The 27,063-nt window shown below is 43.2% G+C and overlaps 1 protein-coding gene across 1 annotated transcript in view; it reads left to right on the forward strand.

The window, feature by feature from the left end:
- The first annotated feature begins 7,514 nt into the window (after positions 1 to 7,514).
- LOC122619267 overlaps positions 7,515 to 27,063 on the forward strand; it is a 92,963-nt gene continuing 73,414 nt past the window's right edge. The window contains exons 1-2 of the mRNA XM_043796085.1: positions 7,515 to 7,630; positions 8,340 to 8,615. The gene's annotated coding sequence lies outside the window, so the exon portion shown is untranslated. The remainder of the gene's footprint in view (positions 7,631 to 8,339; positions 8,616 to 27,063) is intronic.

Genomic DNA, 27,063 nt, shown 5'->3' on the forward strand with positions numbered 1-27,063 from the left:
TTTCATTTGGGTTTTGGGCGAAAGCTTCAGCTTCACAGAGCCTCAAATGCATTTTCGTTATGGCCGGAGTTTCGCAATGAATAAAACATTACGAAGGCGTTGCTCTGAACCAGCAGAAACAATAACTAAAGGCGTTGCTGCTACCACAGCCTGTCTCCCGGTTTTCCTCGCTGGAAGTTGGCCAAGCGGTAATACGTCAATAACCGTTTAGCGTACAAATTGAAATTTTTATTAGTTACGGACGCCGTCCAGAGAAACAACAACAACAACAGCCAAGATACAAAAAAAAACCGAAAAAATTGAAGAAAAAGAGCAAACTAAGCCGTAGGCCCGCCGGCGATGCAACGGAAAGCGATGGAAAATAATAAAAACAAACCAGCTACTTAGACAGTTGCTGCGGGGGGGTTGGTGCGGCTGGGTGGGAGGTGGGTGGTGCGGCAGGGTGGTGCAGGTGGTGCAGGGGGTGGCGGGATGCTGCCCCGGCCAAGGAAGCCACACGAATGCCGCTGCTGAGATATCGCCAGAGATTATGTTTTGTGGCGGCGGTAGCAGCTGCCACCATTGTTTTTGTTTTCAGCCAATGTTGCTGTTGTTGCTGATGTTGCTGCTGTTGCTTTTGTTGCCGATGTTGCTGCTGTTGTTGCTGTTGTGCCGCTGCTGGCCTTTTGGCTTTGTATCACGGCGCTGGCATCTGTGCGATGTGCAACACTTGCAGACATCTTGGCGCGCGCGTTTTTTATATACATATGTATATATATAATTTTTAGCGATTTTTTTACTCCAACTGTACAGCGGCGGATGGGCAAATTTGTGTTTAGAAATTAGCCAGGCGGCACTCCGGCCACGCCCCGCATTGGCTGCCCCAAGTGCCCCAGCTGCCCCACTCCCCGCCAGACCGTTCGACCTGCATCTGTATCTGTATAATATGCCCGCAGGTGATGAAGCCGTTGTCGTTTCTGCTGCTGTTGTCGTTGTTGTCCCCCAACTGCATTTGCATTTGCATTTGTGGCCATGTGCTGCTTCCTGTGCGGCTACTGTGGCCACCACTCTTGCATCCTGCTGTCTTTCCAGCTACCGCACTTGGCCACCCTCGCCGCATAGGGGCACATCAACTCGATAAGGCTGCGTTTCCAGGTGGGTCTGCTGAGTCTTATCTGCTTCACACTGGTAGGAGCTGTCTGGCATAAGCTGAAACGATAGCTTTCATAGAACTCCCGCCCCCTTGAATCCATCATTCAATGAAGAAAAAGGCAACGAAGCAGCAGTAAACTAAAGGTCCCCCTAAAATTGGAAAAATGCATTTTGTAGTTCTCATCCAAATATACGTAGATAAACTATATCTAAACAAACTTGAATGGTTTCCGTGGGCAATTTTCTGCGAAACCAGCAGTTTCCTGGTAAGTACGCCTAAATATTTCGACACTTGGAGGCGATTCCGTGATCTTTTTGCGTGAGCGAGACCATAAACGCGCCCTGCACTTGTTGTCACCTTTGAGGTGTATTTTTTTTCCATTTTTTTCCATCTTTTCCTATTTGTGGGACGCACCTGAGTCGAGCTTTAAGCCAGTCGAGCATTTGGGAGAACAGAGCGGCGGACTGTGCCTTTGTTTGTCTAGTCAGCGGATCTGAAAACGACGCAATCAATGGACCCGCGACATGCAACGCGGCAGTTGTTGAATGGTAAATGGTAACTGGTAAATGGTAAATAGTAAATAGTAACTAGCAAATGGTAAATGGTAAATGGCAACCTACCTGGGCAGCGAACTGGGTTAAGTGCAGCCTCCGCTGCTTTTGCGCCTTTTCGCGGCAGTCGATGCTTCTCGACGACGTGCAATTTATGCATTTCGTGTTTACAGTTTTATGATTATGTTTTGCCTAACACCAACAAGCACAAATAAGCAAAATAATCAGCAGAACAAACGTTGCAACATTTTCGCTGAGGTCCCCATTCAGTCCATTCCGTTTGGGCTTCGTTTCGCTTCGCCGCTGGCGATCAAGGCCGTTTTTGAAGCAGCTCTCTTTGGTTACTATGAATTATAGGTTTTTCTGCAATTTTTCTGATTTCTATGCAATTTTTGTGTTTGGCAAACGGAAACGGTCATATGCAAAAACCCCCAATTGTCGAGCGTTGGCGTCTAATGAGCTGTGACTGCGCCCAGATCTCCGCCAACTTCAGGGGTTTTTTGTTTTTCCACCTTTGGGTTGCCTTTCACAATGCTACAGTGTCTGTCTCTCCTTTGGCCAAAATCTAATTAAATGCTATCGTGCTAATAATCAGCGAGTTTACGAAAGCAGCCACTGAAATAAAAACAAAAACTTTCTAAAGCCCGTGAGAGCGACGCCTTTTCCTATAAAAAATCGCTCAGCCCGGCTAATTATGAACGCCTAATTACAAAGACGGATGCCACAAGACGCTGCCACTGCCACGGCCACTCGTCTCTGTGTGGCGTGCGAAAAGTTCAACACAAAAGCCAAAAACTGGCTGCCAAGCCAGTCGTAGTGGTCTTGAATTATGATTCCAGAAAGCCAAGTCGCGCGTGGCAAGTACACTTAAAGAACTCGCTCATTTTTCCAAAGAACCTAAAATGTGTGTCAAAAGGTAGTGGCTATAAGGATTTAAATCTAAGCAAGCAGAACACTTTTAATTTACGTTTTCTCCCTTAGAAACATTATGAACGGAACTCTTACAAAATGACACCTATACTTTCAAGTAACTGAGATATTTTCCCAGGTGTATCAGCGGCTGAGCACAGCAGCAACTTTGGCCGGCTGGCTGACTTTTCCGCCAGTGGCTTGATTTATGTGGCAACTGTGACACGGCGAGCGTTCTCTATAATTACGGAGCCAGTTGATCCGGCGTAGACACGGCGGCGGCACCTCAGCCCCACGAAAGTCCACGAAAATGTAATCGAGTGTGGATACATTGGGGCATCGCCATTGCCATTGCCATCGACATCGGCATCTATGGTCTCCCTTTTCTCGCTTTTGCAGCTTTCCGCGGGCGCTGTTTTCACCACATGCTGTCAGCGAGTTTTCCGGCCGCCCATTTTCAGGGTCTGTTGTTGTCAGCAAGGTCTCTTGGCCACCGAATTCATGGCGGCTGTGAACCCAGCACCCGCAACCAACAGATTCGCACATTGTAAAAATTCTAGAAATACGAGCTTCCTGGAATGCGGCACATGGTGTTGATAGCCATTCAAAGACATCTGGCAATGCAGCTTAACAAGGCACAAATAATGCGAATCGCAGGGAAAACAATGGGATGCACGTCTGGCTTCCTCTTTTAAGTGCAGCATATAAACAGACTTTAATTAATAATTGATCTTGTTTACATTTGTCGCTTCAAGCTTTGGGGTTCACGAGATCATACATCACTATTAAACTTACTATGGCCCTTTTTTTGGGTTTCATTTCCGTATACTGAAGTGAGATAACCAAATGCTTTCTTTAATCCCAACAACTTGGAATGAGTTTATAACCATTTTAATAATAAATGCTCTCTTCAATCCAAACAGCATGCTGTATGTTTTCCAAGTTGGAGTATATTTCCAAACTCAATACCCGTAAATCATGAGAAAAAGCAGCACTTTCAATGGGTTCAATGAGTTTGCTCGGGCGGGCGTAACAAGTACACAAAGGCAAAGGTAAAACCGCCGCCGGCAGCCGCTGAATGCTGATCGCTGACCCATTTATGCAGATTTCGTTGGCGCAACAATGGCTTGTACCGGCATAACGACTACAATAACAAAGGCAGCCACCGTGCAGTGCAACAAGTACAGTGAAACACCAACACCAACTCCAACACCCTTGTCGCCCTTGTTGTTGCTCTGCTGCTGCTTTGGTGTTTCTCTAGAGGCTGCGATGTTGTCGCCGAGAATTTTTGGTCATTTGTCATGTTGATTTATATTTGCTCATTGGCATTAAATGCTTAACAAGATTTTCACGCGGCTCTGGGACCGCTTGACCCAAAGTTGGTGGCGGCAACCTTGAGCGGTTCAGATCGATTCACTTCCCTTCCTTTGTCTCCTTTGGCCAATGCATCCCTCATTCGGACCGAAGTTGACACAGCTTTTGCTTTGTTTTGGTACGAAACACTGAGAGAACCAAATTGCATAGAATACATTTTTAAGATGCGCTATACATATCTGTCCAACTTGAGCCAATTTTTGGTTTTATTCCTAGTTAGGACTTCCCTGTTTTTTAAACAAAACTTATTATTTCAACATTTTAACATTTTATTTCAATATTTTCTATTCACCGCTGTGAAGCACTGTATTTTGGGGGAGATATGATCCATATTTGCACAGCGCCTGCCTGAGTCACTCGTTAAGCCGAGTCAGCGCGATGTGTCAGTTTATAGGCTGGCTGGCCTGCCGTCTGGCATTTGTAATTGAAGGACCCAAAAGACTTATCTCAGACCCTCGACGCTGGTCTCCCCGCTCCGCGGTCAAAACAAACAGCACTTAAAATGTGTTTTCTTGTTTGCCCGCCATGTAACAAGTGGCTGGCAGGCGGAAGTGAACTAGCCAAGGATTCCAAAGGTAAAAGGCAAACACGCGCAGAGACGTGACTACCTGTGGATGGTGAATAGAGCCATAAATACGATCGTTTGTCATAGAACAAGGGTCCTATTCTGCGACTCCCTGGACTCCATAGACTCCCTGGACTCCATGGACACTCCAAGTATCCGCCCATTAATCATGCAATTGTGGCTGCAACCGAATCCGGCAGCAAATTTCGCGGCAAGGCTCATCAATAAATAATTTGCGGCCAATATAAATGCATTGCGTGGGGTGGCGCTTAGATTAATGAAGGCGTCGCGATTAGAATCAATTTGAATTAATGAACATTTATAGGCGGCTTTCGTAGTTTGTTTGCATACAAACACGCGCAGCGGGTAGTTTCGGCTTAGTGAAAACCAAAAACGAACAATGAAAACGAAAGACTTAGGCAACGAACTGGGCGGTGGCGGGTAGTGTTGAGATTTTGGCCAAAACTGTTGGCCCGCCCGGCTGGTCGGCTTATTAATTTCACATGCCTTGGCCATAATGAAAGGCGATTTTATGTGGCCCGGCCGCCTGCCGTCGTTTATAATCAAGTTAAATGCGCGCTCGTCCATAAAAACTTGACTTATCAGCCAAACGGCAAGGCCAACAAATGGCGCAAATGCATTTAGGGGCGTGCGGCAAAATCGAGGGGAGACCCCCGCCTCCCCCTTATCTTCTTCCTATGCCACAAAATCTGCATATGGCACCGTTTGGAGACAGTGCGACCATTAACAGAATGATGTCGCTGAGTGAGTGCAATAGCGAAGCGAGCATTGCCTTTTTTATGGCACTTTTCACTCGCCTCGGTTTTGGTTTGGTTTTAACTCGGCTTAAACTCGGTGCGGCGCATTGCATTATGGAAAATCCCATACAACTTTATTGGCCAGCTTCCCGCTGTGTGCAAATATATAACTCTGTTTATCGCATTTCATACGGCATTATTTATGCCCCAGTGAAAAGTGCCCGTACAGCGAGAAAATATAACAGCAAAATGGCTTCATTGTAAGTACTTCAATTAAAAACGTTGCTCAAAAATTATATTTTACGGAAGCTACAACAAGTTGATATTTGAAATAAAAGATTCTAACCAGCGTAAATCATGGATTAATGCATCAAACCCTTTACGCTCCCATTTTTCGCAGTGCACTGTCGAAGACAAATTTCTCCCGATGCCATTGGCATTGAAAACTATTCAAAATATTTCCGAAAATATCTGCCTGGCATCTTTTTGTTTCTCAATATTTTCGCTTTTGATGTGTTTACCTTTCGCTGGAAATCAAGCAGACCAGACGCTATCGATCAAGCATGCAGCACATCACACGGAGTGGAGTCTCTGAACTGGGATCTGGAGATCGGCAAGGGACTGGGACAGGGACTGGGACTGGGACTGGGATTCGGCGGAGATTGGGGAGCTCCTCACACGCTTGCTTAGATTTCAACACAATGGGCAGTTTCGATTTCAAAGCCGGCAAGAGAATCCGAATCCGAGCACGTAGATCGGGTCGGGAATGCTTATGGGTAAACGGGTATATCTCGCTGCGACGTTGATGCGCACCTTCGATAAGGATGAGACCGACCGACCGACCGGGGAACACACCTCAAAACGTTATGAAATGCGGAGGGAACGAGCGGAGAAAACGCACAGGGGAAAGCCAATAGAATGGGAAAACAAGGAGATGGCACAAAAACAGGAAAGAGTTGACACGGCTAATCCTGACGAATTGTTGTTAGCTGTCTTGGTTCATTCAACAGTTTGCCCGGGACGAGAGTTCGTTCTCCTCCATAAGAGTGATTTATAATTTTAGATCGTTTCTTCTTGGTCTTTAAAAACTTCTTGGGTGTTTATAGTTTTCAGCTCAGAACACAGAAATTAGCTGCAACTAATTAGCTCACAGAGGTGTTTACAAACTGTTTTCTTGTATTTCATATTATTACGAGTTATTAATGGTATTCCAAGGGTTCATTATGGCTTTAATTTTATGGTTTTCAAACCATAGTCATTGGGGCAATTTATCTGCATTTCATACTAAATTACAGGCTAAAACGCAATTTAAATTAAAGGTTTAGCTGTCTGCTTGTCAATTTACAACAATAGTAGAATTCTGCTAACCCGTTCTCTGTATTTTATTGCACTTAAATCGTGAGTTGCTTTTAACTTTATGAATATTTGGCATATAAAATGCTAAGTTTATTATAATTAATTTATAAAGCATTATAAAAATTCGTAATTATTACATTTAAAGTATTTAGTGATAGGTTTTCCTGACTAGGACGATTAACTTTGTAGGTTGCAACAGCAACTGATTAAATAGTCCACAGTTGTGAGTTTTTCATTATCATAACATACAGTTCGTCTCGCTTTCGTTTTGGCTCACAAAGTTTATGTGTGGAAAAGTGTTAAGCCAATGCAGGCGCTAATCAAATTGAGACAACGAAAGTGTTAAGTCGACTTCCAGGAATCGGGCTATTAAATGCGCGCTGGGCCATAAATCTGCAGATAAGACAATGCCCCACTGATAAGAACCAAGGAAGATGCCAGTCGATAAACGCTGCAAGAGGCTGCACAAAGAGATGAGACGCGGGTCTCAGACCCAGGTCATAAAATCGGAGACCCAAACACGCTGAATAAGCCATAGAAAAGACTGTAACTCTAAGACTTTTATCACCGCTTGTTAGTGTTGTTAGTGTATATTTACAAACACATTCGAATGGGTGTGTAAGAGCCACAAATACACGCACACGAGTGTGCTGGGAGTTTTTCCAACTGTTTTTACTTTCAATGAACTATTCTGGGGGATTTCCTCTCGAACTGCAACACGTTTGAGGTCGTTTGAGATCGCTTCGATCGGCTCGAATTGAGCTGTTGGCGCACTTTGAGCGCAACATGTTGCTCTCTCCGCTCTCTGTTAACCGCTAACACCGCTAACACCGCGACACAACAGTGGATACAACAGTTGGGTTTCCACCTCGACCGGGAAAAGTCGGGCAAATTTCAAGCGCTCCTCTGTTACTCACGTTTTCTACGAAATACTGAGTCCAAAAAACCGTTGTTTATTGGCAGTTCTCAGGCTTTTACGAAAAAGGTGAACATTGAATTTAGTTTATCAAATAAGTGCGACCAATTAGATTTAAATATTCTACGAAATATTGGATCCAGTGCTAGAAATCGATTCAGAAAAACGAGTTGAAGAACTGTGAGTGCGTGACATCGTGTGTTTTGGATACGTTTTATGAATGAGCGCGGGTGTGAACGAATTTTTCGGAGTCAACAACAAATAACGAACGCGATAAACAGAGGCACACTCACACGACCGCGATTAAGAAACAAAAAGTACTCTCCATTTACCAATAAAGAGATCTTTTGTTTTTGGAAAGCAAATAGAAAATTCGAAAATGAAGCGCGGAAATTGCAGTGCGAAACAAAACAAACGCATCGTTTGTTGGGCTTGAATTTCGCACGGTTTTAACACTTCCCATAATAAAAAATAATCACTCCCCCTTTCCCCTCCCTCGAAAGCTGAAAAGTAAAAATAAAACTTTGTGCAGAAAAATATATAAAGTTAAATAGTGCATAAAAATCGGGTTTCTTTGCGGTTCGGTTCCGTTTTTGTTTATTTGTAGTGTGCGTGTGTTTCTGTTTCTGTTTCCCCCTTTCTACCGCTATCTCTATCTCTATCCCCGTCTCTTTCTCTGCCCCACCGCCCGTCTCTTTCGTTTCTGTCGTTTCGGGCGAAAGAGAACGCGTGCTTTTGTTTTCGATTACGTTTACTACATTTTTTATACGCCCCGTAGAAAAACATGACGAAATGTTGTTGTTGAAAACGAGAAATAAATACAAGTGATTCAAAGAATAAAAAATAAACGAAACAACGAAAATAATAAAGAGAAATTACACATCTGATCTATACGAGAAGAAAAGAAAAGTTCTGTGCAGCAATATACGAAAGCGAAATTCCATTTGGTGTATGTGGAATCTCCGATGATGGTGTTGTGAAATCAAAAAGTAAAGAAACCCCAAAGCTACAGATACTCTCTTCGCGAGCGGCAGCTGCAAACGCATCCAAGAAGGTAAATAGAGCTTCGATGCCCCATGTGGCTTATCTTCGGGGGAGGGTAAACAATCCGGCTTATCTGCAGGTCCATAAAGATTCATAAAGATCTGCAGATCTCGAGAAATCCAGACATCCAGACATCCATACATCGCTTCGCTTCTTTATGGGTGGCTTCGGCTTCCTAGAACGCAACGTCAGAGTTTTAGATACATCTTGTGATCTTGTGATTGTCGCCGGGCTTGCCACTTACTTTCACTCCCCAAAATTTACCTGAGTTTCTGGGTGCTCTGGGTTTTCTGGTCTTTGACTTTGTGGTACAACTTTATCTTGTCAGCTGCGAGCTGAAAATGATAGTGATAACCTAAATAATATATGTTTACAGTTAGTTAGTCGCTGGCATTATCTGTGCGACGCGTTCGCGTTCGAGTCGGTTTCTCGAGTTATCTGCGATCGTTTTTATTGGTTTTTTGGTTTTTTGTTTTTATTTTTAGTTCTGATCGGCTTTCTTTACCATTTCCATTTCCGCTGCTGTTTGAATTGTCAGCGCTTTATTTCGATTCATAAATCATAGTCGTCGTGTAGTTTGTTTACACTCTTGTCGAGTGCTGGCTTTGCCCCTCTATAGTTTGCTTTTAACTCATGGGAATAATCGCCGAAAAGTGCACAAACAACCCGAATGCGATTTGCATACTTATTGAGAACTCAGCCAAATGGCAGGCAGAGCATTTCCGGTTCTAGAATGCGTCATCGGAGTATGTCGATCGTTTTAACCCCCGAGAAACTAAAGCTGAGTCTGAAACCGAAACTGAAACTGGCGACCCGTTTTGTCTGCCATAACAGCAACTCTTGATGCGGCCCGCCCTTTATTATTTTACAGCATAGCCCCAGAGTCAGAGCCATAGCCACCTTATATATAGAAACTCGTTTTTCGTTGTTTCTGCCTTTGTTGTTTATACTCCACATACGTAGCGATAAGTATGTAAATAAGTTCACAACGAAACACTTGTGCTGGGTGCTTGATAAAATAGCAAATTTCAGGTAAATAAAACTGAAACAATATTTCGACTAACCTGGCTGGCGTTCTTCATCTTCTGGTTGGGAAAGACCCACAAAAATTGGTAATCAAATGCTTACATGCAGTTGGGAGCTTAAATCAAAAAGGTTAGAATATTGAAATATATTGAAATATTGAAAGACGTCTCCCATCCCTTTAGCTAATTTTTTAAAAAATCTGCCCTGATTCCCAATGAAATAAAACCATGTTACACCCAATCCAGCAGCTTAGCAGCAAATCTCTGCCCAGATTTTCCCCGATCTGGGAAAATCGCTTTCCCCTCGCTCGGCTGCTCGCGAACATTTATCAGGCGGGGCAGGTTCATCAATTTCGTGTGTGATAAATGTCGTACAAGAATTTACACAAATATGTATGCATGTCTCTGCTCTCTGCTCCAGCTGCCGGCTACAAGCTGAGTTGACAAAATGATTTGTTTGGGCGCCCCATGTTTTGTCTTGTTGTCGACTGCCAACCTCACCAGGGCATCTTCATGATCACTGCGATCACTGCGACCGCTGAGCGCCACCCTGAACTTACGGCCAGAATCTGGATGCAGATCTCATCTGCGGGGACTGGAGCCCCGAAACAGCCACTAATTCCAAACAATGTAAGGCATTATTTATTTTTAACTGAGGTCATCAGCGTAGACATCGTCTATTACAAAAACGCCCGCCTCTCTAGAATTTTTCATCTCATCGTGCTGGGAGCTCCCTCTGGTTATCTGGTTCTCTGGTTCTCCGTGCTCCATTCTCAGATCTCAGTTCTCAGTTTTCCGATCTGTACACAGAAACACAATATGATTGGTTTCGGATTTGATAATACATTTAGATCTAAAAAGCAGGAACGAAGTTTTAAAGTTAAACTATCTTATCTATCTGTTATTTCGTTTTTAATCAATAGGAATCATAATATTATTTAATTAATAATAGTTTGGATTTCTTTTTAGTACAATCGTTTTGTTTTTCAGCAGAAAACCTTTCTATACATTGAATAAAATCAGTTCTGCATTATTTCATTAATATTTGTAGTACACAGATTTTTTCTCTGTACGGTTTTGAGTTCTATAGTGTTCTTATTTCAAAGTTAATGTGCTCGGTGCTGTTTTTTGTTCAGCTGTTGAACTCGAACTCTCACCAAATTATGCCACTCACACACACACTCACACACACGCTGATAGTGGGAGAAAGAGAGGGGTAGCGTGGCGGGGGAAAGAGAAGCCGAGCAGTTTTAGTTGGGTTTACAAAGATCCAAGACCAAAGACCCAAGACCCAATGCCAGCGGGGCCAGCAAACATTATTTGAAATATTTATGCTTGACTTTTGCGCCTCAATGACTTTTGAATTGCCTTGCCTTTGGCTGCCAGTTTCCACACACACACACACACACACACTCACTCAACCGCACAACCACACGTGTGTGTATTTGTATCTGTATCTGGATTTTATGTCGGTTCTTAAAGATACGCGCCGATCTTTGTGTATATTTTTACATGCCGGCGCGCACATACAACATATGTTGCATCAATGGACGTTTGGGATCTAAGACTGCTGCTAACCCCGCCGGAGAAAACAACACAAACATTAAAGACACATTAACCTGCTTTTAATTTGTCAATATTAGCTGGTCAAAGTCGTTGGTCCGCGCAGAAGAAAGGCCCCTCTCGGGTTCTCAGATCTCAGTTCTCAGGCCACACTTTTCATTTCTTTCGGCCATCGTTGGAAAGTGAGGCAACAACGCAGCCCAGCTGAGAAGAAAAAGACCATAACTCTGCACGACAGACCCAGCATGTCTGGATGTCTGAGATGTTGACCTTTTCACAGCTGGAACCATCTCTCACATCATATCGTTGGTCGCTGGTCGTTGGTCGTTTGTGGGGTTCTTTTCGGTCTGGCAGTACCGCATTTTGGCCCATTGCTCGGCCGCTTGTCAATTTCTGTCAGTTGCTTGTCAAAAAATTTGTTTGGCTGTAAAAAATGCAGTGAAAACGTTTACAGACCACAGATCACCACCGAAAATAGGAAAACAATCTGAAAAACCGAACACGATTTTCTTGCCAGCCATCCAGAAAATGATTGACGAACCGCACTGACGAGCTGACTAACTTACTTCTCCTTACAATGTGAATACTTATGTATAGTACATACTGTGAGTTCCCTGTCTCTGGCTGCATAATTAACCTTTTGGCCGGACTTTTGAGGAATGTATGCACATATGTGGTATGTGGCATGTAGTGCTGTAGTACTACACCCGGTCTGTTTGCGTTTGTTTACAGCGTAATTTGTTGATAAATAAATGTGAAAACGCAAACAAATCGGGCGAACAACAACCACCGGGCTACGCAATCGACGTCCGCTGACTAATGGAGCCCCAACTTATCTAGCCCACTCCCTTTTTTGCGCCCCCTTCCCCAAAAGGTAAAGTCAGGCATAATACTTGCATATAATGGAAGGGCTCTGTTCTGTTCTGTTCCGCTGACACGTAGAAACACAGAGTATTGGGTCGATTTCTTTTTCGGGGGTATTCCCTTTATTGCCATAACTTGACATTTTGCCAATTTGTCTTCCACTGACACGTAGTTTAGCTGGCTGCGTAGGTTGGGTGGCTATTTTTTTGTCACCTTAGAGAAACTCAGGTGGAAATATGTGAAGGGCGTCGCGTTATGGCGCCATTAACAATGAGCTAAATTAGCATTTTTTAACGAACTTGGTTATTAATTCCTGCTTTTGGCGTAGATCACCAATTAATTCACGCTCGTTGGCACGGCAGGTGATCTTCCACTCGTTCTCTCTCTTTCCATGATGATCTAATGCTCGGCCTCCTCATTCAATGGCCGTAATTAGGCTCAATTAATTTGGCATAAAAGCGGAAATGGAAAAGTGCTGCTTCGAACGGATGCAAAAAACACAAAAAAAACGGGGCAAAGAAAAGCCCCAAAAAGTAGAAAAAGCGTTGGAAAAAATTGTCTTAATGATAGACATTCACTTTTTATGGACGCGCGAGGTGTGTGTCTTAATGGAGTGAAATTTCTGGTAATTGAGCGCGACGAGCTTTTGACTCTTGGGTGCGCACTGCGCATTTGATGAATTTCTGAATTTTTGAATTTTGAACAAGTCCACATATTTTTGCAGCAATTCAGCTGGCTTTTGTTTTTGGCACGGCCGAGTGACTCGGCTTCTACTTCGGCGAGCCAAAGCCCCAGCCTTCTTCTGTGGATTTTTCCTTTGCTGTTGCTGTTGCCTTTGCTTTTGCTTTAGCTGCTGTTGTGCTGCATTTGTTATGCAAATCAAGTGCCGCCATATGTATGAAGCCGATATACATATAAACTAAGAAACTGAAACGCTGCTTTAGCCAATCGGCAGTACACTGAGCGCAAATGGTAGCAGTAACAACATACCAGTGACTGCTTCCAACGCTTTAGTTTGAAAAGAAAGAGGACATGGTGCCACATTGTTGTATGCATTTGCATTAGATCTTAGATCTTAAGGAATCTATATTTGGGGTATTTGCGCACATTTTTCCCGGTGCAGCGAAGCCACATATAGTTGGAGCCGGAGATGGAGTTGGCCGGACCAGGCCAAGTCGGTTTGGGCCAACTCAGAGCGGCGCAGCACACAAAATTGAAATAAACTGAATCCGCGAACTGGTTGTGTAGGCAGCCCACGTACAAGGTCTTCAAATATGGCTCTTTATTTAGCCGTTGTGGCTGCTCTTTTCTAAGCATTTTTCTTCTATTTCTTGTGTGCTGGATTTTAGACGCTATAATAGCATTAATTTACCATACAATTTCATATTTATGGCCATTGTACGCTGAAGTGCAATTCGCTTTTAAACTCGGCTTTTCTTTGTTTTGCTCTCGCTTTGGTTTGATATTGCCTCTTTGCCATTTTGCCCCATTGCTGTTCGTATTGTATGTTTTTCAATTTGTGCATTCTGCACTCAGTTCCTGAGTGAGTGTCGTGGTTTTTGTGTGGGCGGTTTGTTTACTTTTGCGCCCCATTTTGGTTTTTAATTAAGTTTGTTGTTTATTTCAGTTACATGCTGGCCGCCCTCTCGATTGCGCGCCTCCCAATAATTGATTAATTCCAGTTAATTTTTATGGCGAAACCTTTTTTATTCGCGAGAACGCGCCACGATTAGAATTTGTGTGAATCATGGCTACGTGATAAACTGGCAATGGTTGCCACAGTTAATAAATTGTATTTCTACATACAGAAGTAATACGTCCTAGGCAGGCTATAAATGCATATAGACACACACTCTTTACTGCATATAGATAGACTCACGCTTCGCAGTTTTAAAGATTAGATGGCGCCGGAATAAAAAATAATTTTCGATGACCTTAGTGCGGCAGTGGGATGATCTCATCGATGATAGTAGCATCGGACCTGGTTGGCTGAACTTTCAATGGGGCTTGCCATGTGCGGGGGTTATCATTCGTGCACTATTCGCAAATTCATTTATTAGAGCTGATCATTGTAGCTATCATCAAATGTCATTACTTCCCGATTTGGGATTTTCCAACTTTCATTTAACATTCTCCCAAGATGACCCCAAATCTGAAAGTGAAATCATTACTAATTTGATTCGTTCTTTTCTTTGCAGGTTGGTGACTTTCCCATATCGTAATTCGTATTCGTAAGTTTCGAGCCAAGTTTCTGCCTACTTATCTGGCCCCCAAGTGAATTAAAAGTTTTGGCAGACGTGCATTTTCGCTGAGAGTGCTATCAAGACTTGTAGCCAATAAGCAGACCCACATGCGATCGCCATACTGACTCACAGACACATATACCCATAGCCATACCCATACCCATACGCGTTCGATCAACAGACGTCTGCCGCCGAATGAATGCAGCAAGAAAGTCGGTCCAACTCAAAATTGTACATATTTTTGACAAGCTGACAGCGCCAAAGACGCTCGCTACTCCAATGACGTAATTGCCGGGTAAAAGCTGTTAAAAAAGTTAAATAAATTGCGGGGTATCGAGAGCAGAGCGACTTCGAGCTGAGCGTGTGCAAATTTGCTTTGTGAACTTTATCACCGAACTGTGCGAATTAGTCATACGATCGAACCTGAACATACTCATATATACTCGTACCTTTGCGAACAACTTGCGAATTTCCTGCTGTTGTTGACGATGTTTTGCACGTTTTATATTGCGGTTGCAGCATTTCCCTCCACAGACGACTGAGAAGTCCATTAGTCGTGTGGAGAACATTTTAGCGGCCAGTCAATAAAGCGAGTGTTTTCTGTTTGCATTACTCGTACTTTGGGGTGGAAAGGGTATATGGTACTGGCTAAAAATGAATAATATTTGAATCACAGACTTCGGACAATATGAATATTTTAAAGCTATTCAGCATCTAAGTCGTGATTTTTAACCTGGTGGTATAAACAGAACAAAAGACTTTGCTGATCAATCGGTACTTTGAAGTCGAATAGCACTAGTTTCTAGTTCTGAGTGCATGAATGAATAAGTGAATGAGTTCATCGCTTTCGGGGGGCGTCAGTATTGGCCATTTGTGCCGTCTGCGCTGCGTCTTGGCATAATCAAATAAAAAAGCGAAAACTTCCAGTGCGTGGGCGCTGGGAACTTAGTCATCGTCACAAGACGGCGATGGGGAAATGCAGTCCAAAGAAGAGTTGACTGCACTTTGTCAGCAAGACAACTGCACTGAACTCGACTGATACTGATACTCATACGCATACTCATACTGATACTGATAAGCCCTCTGTTTAGTTTGCAACAGCAGCAGCAGAAGGAGCAGCAGCGGAGGCAGTCTTCGCGTCCAAAGACTGACAAACAGACGGGGACGGGGAGATAAGGAAAAGAGTTGCGATCATCGAGGAAAACACATTTTCAATTTGATTTATGGCATGTAAATTTATGGAAATTTACTGGGGACCCAGGCCTGATACAGGCATGATTCTCGGTAAACCCAGCCCGATAATGTGTGGAAATCCAGCGGATAGTTTTCCACCGTTGCCGACTGCTGTCTGCTGTTGGTGTGCGGCGCATTCCAATTATATTATATCATGTGCTCCCAGCATTATCGCATATGGTAGTGTATATGGTGCTGACTCGCGATTCTAGTCGATATGTAAAGACCAAAACAAGTTGTCGAACAAGTTTTGAAACGCCTTTTGCCGCCTTCTTCGCTGCACGGAGAGAAATCAGCACCAGCTGGATATCTGCCTCCCACTAAATTGGGAAACTTTTCATTGACATACTGAATACACCTGGTAGTAGAAGAAGTATAATAAAATATATATAATAATTAGCCATAATTACAAAATCCTAGACTTTTTGCCCCGTGCACTCGCACATTACGTTCATTTAGTAATCTTGCTTCAAACACCCAGAACTGGGCACTACAATGTATGGGAGACAAGTCTTAATTACCCAACATTTATTTGTGTTTTCATTAAAAACTGAGCATATATGTATATATGGTACACAAATGTGCCAGCTCGTTCGTTTGCCCGCGGCGCTAATGAACTCGCCGTCGTCTTGTTAATAATTATTGAAATTTTTGGTTTTTTTTCCCCTTAATTTTGTATTTTTGTATTTGGTTTATTTGCTGCTGCCCCTGTGTAGTTGCTTTTAACGCGTTCAACTGGCTTTTGAATTGATTTCGGCAATTAAAGGCCCCCCAAATGAAATTGAAAACGCTCAGACGTTGAAAGGCATTCGGCTGCGCGCGAAAAAATCGTTTTAAAGTTATTATAAATATTATTGCTGGACACTTGAGATCGATGATTGATGGTCGATCGTTCGTTCGATGGCCGACCGGAAATATTGCCTTTAAATATTAATATAATATTTTATTTCACACGTGCGCAGCTCTCTTCTTGTCTCTCTTCGTTTTCCTTATCAAAGGCACTCATTAGCTGCTGATAAAAGGCAGCATTTGTTGTTGTACCTTCTGCTCGATAATCTTTTTTAAAAACTCACTCAGATAGCGCCGGGCTAGTTCCATTTGATTTTATTTCTCCTTTACTCGGTTTTCCTTCGTATTTATTATTTTCTCATTTTCTCAACTTTTATCTCGTCCGATAAAAGCTGGCGTTATGTATTTGTGACTTAATTAGTTTGCCGGCTATATAGGAGAGTAGGTGGGCAGCCAAAGTCCCCCACAGACCGAAGACCGAAGACCGGATCTCGTTTGGCCATCGAAAGAGTATCGAACAACACCAACAAGAACGAACAGCGATTTTCGATTTTCGATTTTCAGAGAAGAAAAAATTAATTAGAGACGCCGCCGTGCCGCTGATAAGCAAATACAAATAAATAAATAAACACAGCGACGCAAACAAACAGAGAAACATATGGCGGATATCCAGATCCAGATCCAGATCCAAACACCGACTTGGCTGCCTTAATATAGTCGTTTTTACTATGTGGGGTAGAAAGTTCTTCTTGATTAGTGGGTCAGCTGAAAGGAAAGAGATCTAATTATACACGAATGTGACAAGACACGGCATTAGTCATTGGACAGAGGAAGAAATTATTTACTTACTTGGGGAAATCCCCATCAATCGAGGTAAATCCACACATTTTTGTTAAATGCAGTGACATTTAGTAATGAATTGTTGAATAAATTTGTACTTTTCATACAATTAACCTCATAACTATTCAACAACCTTAATTGTTCTCTGTGTAGCTACGACATTTTCTCTCAAAAATGATCCCCTAACCTGACCACCGGTTGACTTGTGCGTCAGCCTTGAACAATTGCCAAAATTTGCCAGCGAATTAGTAGATGCTTTTCTTTCTTTTTCGTCGACGCCACGAGAGATTTATAATTCCGTCTATAAGACAAAAATTAGCGGCATATATGTATGTGTATAGTTCGAGTAGATTGCTTAGGCATCGCTGATCTGTGATCTCCGCCCATGAAAATCACAAATCCGCACCAATCAACATTTCTCCATCTGGCTGCTTGGGTTGATTTAATTTTCACGTCTTTCAGGCGGCCACTGTTATTTTGTTTTTATCGGGTCGTAAAAAGTCTAAATTGCGTTTGAGTTGCAAAGGCTACAAATGTCGTCATTTATAAATACTTCAATAAATTGGCTAAGGTCGAAACGGGCATAAATCTGTGGGCCAACATAAGCGGGCATAAATATCGAAGGAGACATGCTCTTGATTTTAACGACTTTCCAAAGTTTTATGAATGAATTTCGGGTTTTGGTGCAAGTTCGAGCGTTCAGCGGGATTAAGTGGATTCAGATACAGAGCCAGAGTCAGAGTCAGATATTGAAAGGTATGAAAGGAATGCATTATGTACCGGCAAATGATGTCACATCCTCTGTTGTTGTTGTTGTTTACACTGGAAGTGGCCGGGCCATAAATTATCTAGTTATGATTTACAGCCCCGCCGAGTAAATGCAAATATGCGCGCATATTTGCATGCCGACAAGTCAATCACTTGACTTGACGCTGATAAATTTAATTGCCAGTGGCCGAATGAGTTTAAAAAAGTGCCCCGCCACTCATTATAGAATTTATAATTAAATGCATTTATTTACAACTACGCGGAGGCACTGACCACCGACCACAGACCATCGACCATCGAGCATCGACCATGTTGATAATGTGAGTGAAGAGCGTTCGCCGCATGTAGTGTAATTATTTTCCTTATTTTTACAAAATGCCCGCGACACGCTCTGTTTGAAATGAACAACGAAAACAAGTGATTAGACGATGCCAGCCAATTTTCCACTACGGTTTGTTTTCATCCGTTCTGCGGACTATGGCCTACACAAATGCAATGTAGATAGATACTCGTACACTAGTACTCGTATCTGCAGTGTAGTATCCGCAAGTCCGCTGTGCGGACAGTCGAACAAACGCGTTTGCTGATAGACGAGCCACTGGCCGCCTGACTGACCATTACAAATGTTCACTTAGTCGGGCCACAGATATGGATATATGGATATGGCCATTGGATACCACTAAAACCGCAGTAAAAGAGTTAGAAATGCAGGAGGGGCGAAGGGGTGAAGGGGTGGGAGTCACAGAGCGGAGCCTCTCTGCTTTTGCATCGTCTGCCGATTGCAGTTTCGCTGTTTTTATTTTCACATTTACTTTATTTTTCTTGCTTTTCTTTTTTTCGTATTTTTGTCGTTGTTGATTATTTCTACAAAAGCCACTAATGGATTTTGATATGCACAACACAGCAGCACCGGCACACACTCTCGCACACACGCATATTTCTATTAAGATGATGCGACTGGCCACTCCAAGCCATTCTCCCATCTTACACCGTGGAAAATACATATGCAGATGCATATTTATATTCAAAAAGTATTGAAAGAAGTTCTTATATTTGGAACCCTTTATAAGTTAATATTAATATTATAAATAAATCATTTAAATATCCCTATGGCCTTCTTTCAAAATTTCGAAAACCTGAATAATCTTTGGCAATTCGCTAGCACTTTTCTGAGTAACTGGTGATTTTTCTCAGTGAATCCACTCCACTCCTCTGTGAGTTGTGGCTACTTTATTTGCCCGACTGGCGGCAACGTCCAGCGGCATGCCAGATAAAGTTCTTGCGCTTTTCGGTAAAAGTGCAATCGTTAGAATGTGAGTGGTGCGGAGTGGTGGTGCTGGCCGGGGACTCAGCGACTCAGGGGATCGGGAATCGTGGATCGGGGATCGGGGATCGGGGATGGTCACCGATCGGCGGCGACGACCCGCTTAATTATCAAAGACATTTTTCTCAATGGGCTTGGCCGGACCGCTGATAGTGCCCACTATATGGCCAGGAGTGGCTCGCTGGCTGGCTGGATCGATGTTTTCATTTTTAAAGGCGAGGTCAAGCGACCGAATTCGCTTTGGCCCGCCTGTCAGTCGGGTGATCTAATGTGCGGTCCAGGAAGTGCGGACAGTCAGTCGCAGATGTTTGCCAAAAACACGACAGCCTCCTGCCTTCTGCCTCCTGGCAAGCAAACAGCAAACAACTTAGGGCTCAGAGGCAGTAAACTGACTGCGGCAGTGGCTGAAATAAACGAGAAGGGAGCGAGTGCAGCCAACACTAAACTAATGGCAATGGCAGCCACGCCGGCGTAGCACGGTTCAATGAATTACTTCATTAGTGCAGGCGTGTTCCGTGTGGCATGCGTTGTATCTCACAGATACTCTCCGCCGCGGAGGCAGACAGTCAGCTTTGGCCGCTCAGCATTTGCCAACGTCTGCCAGTCAGCGGGCACTGGGAGAAATGCTCTAGATGGATTCATCTATATATCTATAGCTATATTCTAATAGATCCCATATTCTACCCTAGACGTTGGAGTGAAGTGCTATCAGATAATATAGAAGAACGTTGTCATCTAACACCTTTGTGGCGGCACTGTCCCACTAGCTTTTCGCTCAGTGTGCTCGTTCTGGGCCCTGGCACCGTGGAGTGCCACTACTCACTGCTCACTGCTCACAGCTCACATGTGCCCATGTTGGCCTCGGATCGCGTCAACTGTGCGTGGAAATTAGCTGCTGCCGCTGCTGATGATGTGGCTCCTCGACTTTGGCCGGCTGAAGGAGGACTCCTGGAGGAGGACTTTCTGGACTCTCTGGGGCCTCTAGCCCAGCTGCCTTAATTGCGGAAGTTATGGGCATGGAATTTTAATTATTTCACTCGAGAACTTGGCTCCACCTACTGCAGTTCTCTGCAGTTGCTCTTTTCGTTTACAGTTAGCCGTAGGAGGTTTTCATTGGATTTTGATTGTGGGTATCTTGGCAAACATCCGCCAAACCTTTCCACTGTTTGCATTCCTCGGCTGCCGACGAGAAAGTGTCAAGACGAATGATTGCACTCCTCTACGCACTGGAGAATGCCGTCGCCGTGTTTGTTGTGTTCCCAATTTTCCCCATATTTAGTTCTAGACGTGACACTTTCGACTGCGCTTTCCACACACCGAAAGAGCTTTCCTCGAGATCCATCGTCCGAGTTGTTTGGCCTGTTCTGGTTCCTTTGTGTGTTTGCGGTGTTTGCTTATTTGTGGGACAGATACTCGTACAGATACTGGTACAGATACAGATGCGTTGGAGTGGAGTGGAGTGGAGTGGTGTCGCCTGGCATCTGAGTTACTTAAGAGGGGCTCAGTTCAATGGAGCTCAGTGCGCTCGTCCATTCGTCAATTCGTCATTCGTTCAGTCAACTTCCTGGCTTGTTTTCAAATGCCACGGCCTGCCAATGCGGCGGGGCAAACAAAACGTAAAAACGTAGAAACGTAAAAAGCAGAAAGCCCACGACGACTTGGCCAAGAGCAGCTGATGTGCTGATGTTGCAGCAGCCTTTCTGCGGTGGATGGAGACGTCGTTTAAGATTAAGACGACTTCTTTTTACAGCTGTGTGTGAGTTGTAGTTGCTGCTGCGGTGAGTGCGTGTTGCTGCTGCTGTTGTTGCTGCTGCTGCTGCTGCTGCTGCGAGGTGAGTGATGATGATGAATGTGTTACAACGAAGGTTAACGACTTTCAGCTTTATAAACACAGACTTACAGACTCACAGACTCACACAGACTCGCACACAGCTGATAAAGCGGCCTGCTCTCTTCTATTGTGGCCAGAAATGCGAAATGCGAAATGGAAAATGGGAAATGCGAAGAACCCGTCTTGGATCGTGTGTGTGCCAGCTAATTAAGCCGCCAACAAGCTAATTATAAGTCGCGTCTGGCACTCTAATTGCAATTTAAATAAATGTGGCAGGCGGTCGGGCCACTTTGGCCAACCAGTTTGGCATTTGGCCGAAAAGGAGCGTTTTAAATTTCAATTTGTACAAGTCAGCGCGTTGTCAATGCACCAAGAACTCTCTCTGCTTCTCCGCTTCTCTGCCGCTCCGTTTCTCTTCTCTCTTAACAACTAAATTACACTTGTCCCCATGTTAACAATCTGCGCGACTCACACACACTCCGGCCAAACCAGCGGCAAAAATCCACCACAGTTAGTCACTTTGGCCCAGTCGGTCTGTCTGAGAGAGTCAAGATCGCAATGGGGTTAGCAGCGCAATCTGCTCAAATATAGATAGCTAGTTAGATGCCTGGCAAACAAACCCACAAACAAACAGACGGACAAACAAACGGACAAACAACTATTCCGCCAGCAACACAGCAACATGTGTAGCCATGTAGCAACATTGCAACAGCAACAGCAACCACAACAGCAACCACAACATCAACAGCAAAAAGCAACTGCAGCAGCAGCAACAACAACCGGCTTTTGGGTATTCTAATTGCGCACAAGCTTAGCAGCTTTTAGTTACTTTGTAGACTTTTAGTTGCCAGCGATTTTAGCATAGATACATTCTCCACCTCGCAGATACAAAGATACACAGATACCCGGCCAGCTGGCCCACAGACTGTTAATTTATGCAACGGTCTGTAGTCTGTAGTCTGTAGTCCGGATAGATACAATAAATTGCTTGCCAAGTGTGGCCGAATAAGTGTTCTATTGATTTCAGCAACACCTTGTCTTCAAAAGGCCAAACTGACTAACTGTTCTGTCAAAATGTTTCAACCTGCCCACGTTGGTCTTTCGATCGTAGGATCGTTGGATCGTTGGATTGTTGGATCGTTGGTTAGCCAAAGACAGCGATCAGTGCACAGAGAAAAGCGTAGATACATTTTGGAAACACATGACTAGAATTAAATGTATTCAAGGTTCCAATCGGGGTTGTTACCTATTTTAAGTATATTATTTTTATCGACATATTCAAGCACTTCATTATCGTTGGCAAGGTACAAATAAACAACTTCGCCTTGAAAACATAGCAAATATTTCTCCCTGTACATGCATTGCATGTGGCATGAAATTCAGTTGAAATAATGACACACCCGTTCCGATTTGAAATCCCTGTGTGTGTGCCATATAGACATATAGACATACAGACACAGCTACAGATACAGTCGGAGCCACAGATACACATCTCTCCAGCCCATAGATTTTTTCACTCGAAAATGAAATGAAAATTACTGAACTGTAACCATATGTGGCTTCATGCTGCTTTATGTTTAGTACTCTTTGGTACTCTATGTCAGAGTAGGGTTCGTTTGGCTATGCCAAGAACGTGGTCGGCCCCATTAAAATTCATTTAATTATGCTCATAAAAAATAAACCACAGACGAGCAATTAATTTGGCAAATAAGTGAGGCCAATTGTTTGCGCATTAAATTGTAAATGAATGTGCGGCCAAATCGGGTTGCTCTTGGGTTATCTTTTCATGTTTTTTCAAAAGGTCTATGCCATTTTTATGGCTAATTTAATGCCGCTAATCGTGTACTTTTTTCTCTGTTTCGACCGCCCACAAATAATTTGCCCATGTTGGTTGCAAAAGGTTAATTACAATTTATGGCCAGCGCTCTTGTCGTTACGCTCACTTGATCTCTTTTTACTATGAAGTCCCTGTCCCTGTCCTACGATCGCACAATTTTGATTGGGAACGGAACCAACGGCGGGCTACGTCAACAATTTAATTGCACATTTGCATTAGAGTGGAAAGTCTGACTCGTGGCCTGTCATCGGCGATTGCTACTGTTGCAGTTGTTGCATCTGATGTTGCTGCCGCAGTTGCCGCTGCAGTTGCTGCTGCAGTGGCTGTTGCAGTTGCAGTTACTGCTGCTGTCTTTCTGGTGCTCCTGGTGAGCGGTTTTCATTACAATTGCCCAGCACAGGCCACGTTTGATTTCTTAATTGTCGCTAAATGCGGGACTCGCCAAACATTGTCTTTTCAGCCAGACAAAATGTTGTTGCAGCAACAGCAGCAGCAACAGCAGCAGCAGCTATTGTTTCAGCATTATCGTCGATCATTTTGTTTGCAATGAGTTTTTGTGGTTGCTGAGCACACGAAATGAATGTTTGGGTACACACAGCTGTAAAGGAATTGTCGAACGAGCGGCGATCATGGTGGTAATTTCCAAACGGCAACCGTATGCTGGTTGCTGCTTGCCGCTTGAAGTGGGCTTCACATTTTAATTGCTTCCATTTCAATTTCAATTTATTTTTATTTTTATTTTTCTCCAAAGGAAATATATCCCGAAGTGTGCGGTGCTGGCAGTGCTGACAACTCACCCCTAAAGTTGCCATAGATACCTGCATAAAAATGCACTTAAATAGATCGCTGGCATTAGGGCTGCGTTCTTTTGTTTTCACGAACACTGCATAATGCCATCGATAGCAAAAGCCGTTTGTGACTGTTTCTAAGCTGCGATTAACTGATAAATGGCTCGCTGACACGCCCACATCCGCCCCCTTTTCGAGACTCCAATTATGCGCTACAAGAAGCCAGACAGACTTACGTAATCCCCTGCGACTTACGATTTTAAGCCGTAGTTCGCACCCACTGCCAATGCCAGTGCCACACTTTCACTACTTAAAACACTAAAATAACTTATATTTAGTTGCTGCAGATGCGCTTAATTTACATTTAAATATAATTTTCGAGTTGCCCCTTTCTTTACAATATTTCCCAGCGACAGTTTCTAATCGCTTTCGTTGACATCGAAAGGCAGTTTTCGATGGATTTTTTCCCTCCGATTTTTAATCGCTAAACTGTCTCATAAACCCCAAATTTTATTTGACAAGCGCGTTTGGCATACGAAAGCAGCTGATAAACAGACAAAACCAAAAAAAAACAGAAAACGAAAAAATACAGAGTAGAAACGAATTTCTATTTGATAGAAAATGCGAGTGAGAGAGGTCACTCGCGTGGCAACTGCACACATTAGTGGAAATTATGACGGTTTTCCCCCATACAATAACTCAAAGTTATGCTGACAGCTATGGAGCCGCGTATTATTAATTCAATTTGCTTTCGATTATCGCCGAAAATCCACTCGATCGTATAAAATCCAATCGCAGCCCAATTCGATTAGCCGAATCGCTTTTTGAGATGTTAATGCGGTGAGCTAATCTCAGTGATTTAGGTGCCACTAGACTTGGGAGCACTAGACTTTTGTTTCTCTCATTATTTATGAGTGTAATTATAATAATTTTTATGCAAACTACGAAATACGTGTTTACGTTTACATAAGCCGTCGCAGCTTTAATTAAATTTGAAGCAGGAAGTTGTTTCACTTTAGCTGCCCAAAAACATCACAAAGTATGGGAATATACATACATACATAAATATGTACAAGTAAATATAAGCTGGACCGGGATTTAAGCCCCTTTTTGGGCCAAATTGGCCGGCGGATGCAAAACGCCATAACTCATGTGGCGGCGAAAATAATTTGATATCAAAGAGCGCCTGTCTGGAGATCGCATAAATTATGAATGCAGTGAGAGGTGAGGTGTTAGAACCTTTTAGATCGTTGCTCATTCTTGTATTTTGTTGTTGTTCGATTTTTTCTCGTGTAGAATTTATGGCTGTTTAAACAGACAGATAAAGTTGGTGTCATTAGTGATTTATGTGATAGTGTGGGGCTGCCTTTGATTGCGGTTCTGGCCAGAGTTCACCTCCCGACTTGACATTGAATGGAAAAAGCCAAGCGCCGCTGCAAGGCGGTTCCGTGTGAATTCTGTTTTCGTTGCAACTTTCAAAGTAAAAAGAGACGCGGCAAATGAAGTCAAGGTGGGCTGCATTACTGGGTTGCATTACTCATGAACTCAACGCAGAGTATTGAATTTCACTCGGCGAGTGCACAAATATTATCCGCAAATGTGGGTGAATGGAATGCCGGATAGGATTTCGGACGTCGGACGTCGGATTTCTTTTCAAGGCAGCTGAAAACGAATCGCTATCAGGAATATACTTGTATGATTGCTCCCACTCCGCAGATAAGCAAACTTTCCGTGGAAGCCATGGGGAATTCCGCGTATGAATGAAAGTATTGGAAAACTTGCGGTCTTTATTTGGCGATAAGATAGCGCGCACAGAAAGAAAATATTATGATAGAACGCCAGCCAGATAGATCACTACCTTACTACTGCTCTTGGCAAAGTAGCTTGCAAAGTTATAAATATAATGCAGCATAACTGTTTTCAACTGGCTAAACAATCACATTCTGTTGAACAAGTAAAGCTTCTCGGAATTCAAATGCCCCAGTGGCAACTAATGGAGGGAAACACTTACGCTCCTGATAAGCTGGACATAAAAAGAAACCAATCGGCCAAAGCTGACCTCAATGAACTGGCTTTCAGCTGCCGATAATGTTACACGGAAAGCCGCGCTTCACTGTGAGTTACATGAGTGTATAGAGACCTCTGCAAGAGGTTCTACTTGCAAAATTCAATTATTAAAAAAATATGGTGATATAAGAGTGTATCATTTTCATTCTGTATTTTTAGCATCGGATTTAAAACAGTTTTATGGCAGCCGTAATACTAATCCTTAAGAGCCTCCAAGTTATGTAAAATATTCGTCTGCTTACTGCAGCAGCTATGAAGTATCATATAAATTAAAAAATTAATGGGCCTCTTGCTTTACTTGAATTACTTCAAAATCTCCTTGTTGCCTTTCATGCGTACGAATATTATAGCTATGGAAGTTTTATTTGTTGTGTTCCCTGGCTGGCAACTCGTTAATGTTAACAACTACGAAAACAACACCAGCAGCTGAGGCAAAAAAGCTAAAACAGGCGCTGGACTTGCCCAAAAAGAGAAATAACAGTCGAAAAATGGAAAAAATGGAAATAATTTATTTCTTTTTGGTGTTTTTGGTGTTGTTGTGAGTTTTTTGCCCATTTCAAGATGCCGCTGGTGTTGGCTGGTGTTGCTGCTGATGTTGTTGTGTAAACAAACTTAGAAGTTTCCAGCTGTGCGCGTTGATTGCCATACGACACGATGCGTTTTCAAATACAGCAATACAGCACTACAGCAATAGCAAAAAATGAGGGAAAAGCTGCTCGGATTGCGCATACGCCGTGTGTGCAGTGTGCTGCAGTTGTATTGAACGAAAATAGCGAGTGCTGTAAACATTTTCGAGGTACGCAATCGAGGCATAGACGCGTACATAAAACACATTTATTTCGTTTATTTCGTATTTGTGTTGTTGTTTTCATTTCTGCTGTTTCATTACGAATTCCGTGCGCTTTTCCATGCCTTAAGGTGAATTTCATATTACGGCAAGTTGCTGTTATTGTGCCTAGTTTTTCATTAATTTCTCCATGGCTGCGCACGTCAATCATACGCACTGTTGTGCGAACAATTCAAATGGTGAGTTGGCATTTATGGGCAGGTCAGTGAGGATGAATGAAAAGTGAAACTGATTTCGATTCCTTATTGTTAGCATTTTCTGGCTCTCTTTTATGGCTCTGAACCTTGAACCGCGTCAAGTGGCAATCATTCACACCAGACGACAAATGAGCCGAGATTGATAAGCCGCCATTTATTTGTAAAATTGTATAAATGTATATAAATATAAATGGAGGCTACATAGTCACGGTGTCGCTTATCTCGCTTCCTCTCGCACTTTA

This window comes from Drosophila teissieri, chromosome 3R (genome assembly GCF_016746235.2).
Source record: "Drosophila teissieri strain GT53w chromosome 3R, Prin_Dtei_1.1, whole genome shotgun sequence".
Classification (NCBI taxonomy): domain Eukaryota; kingdom Metazoa; phylum Arthropoda; class Insecta; order Diptera; family Drosophilidae; genus Drosophila; species Drosophila teissieri.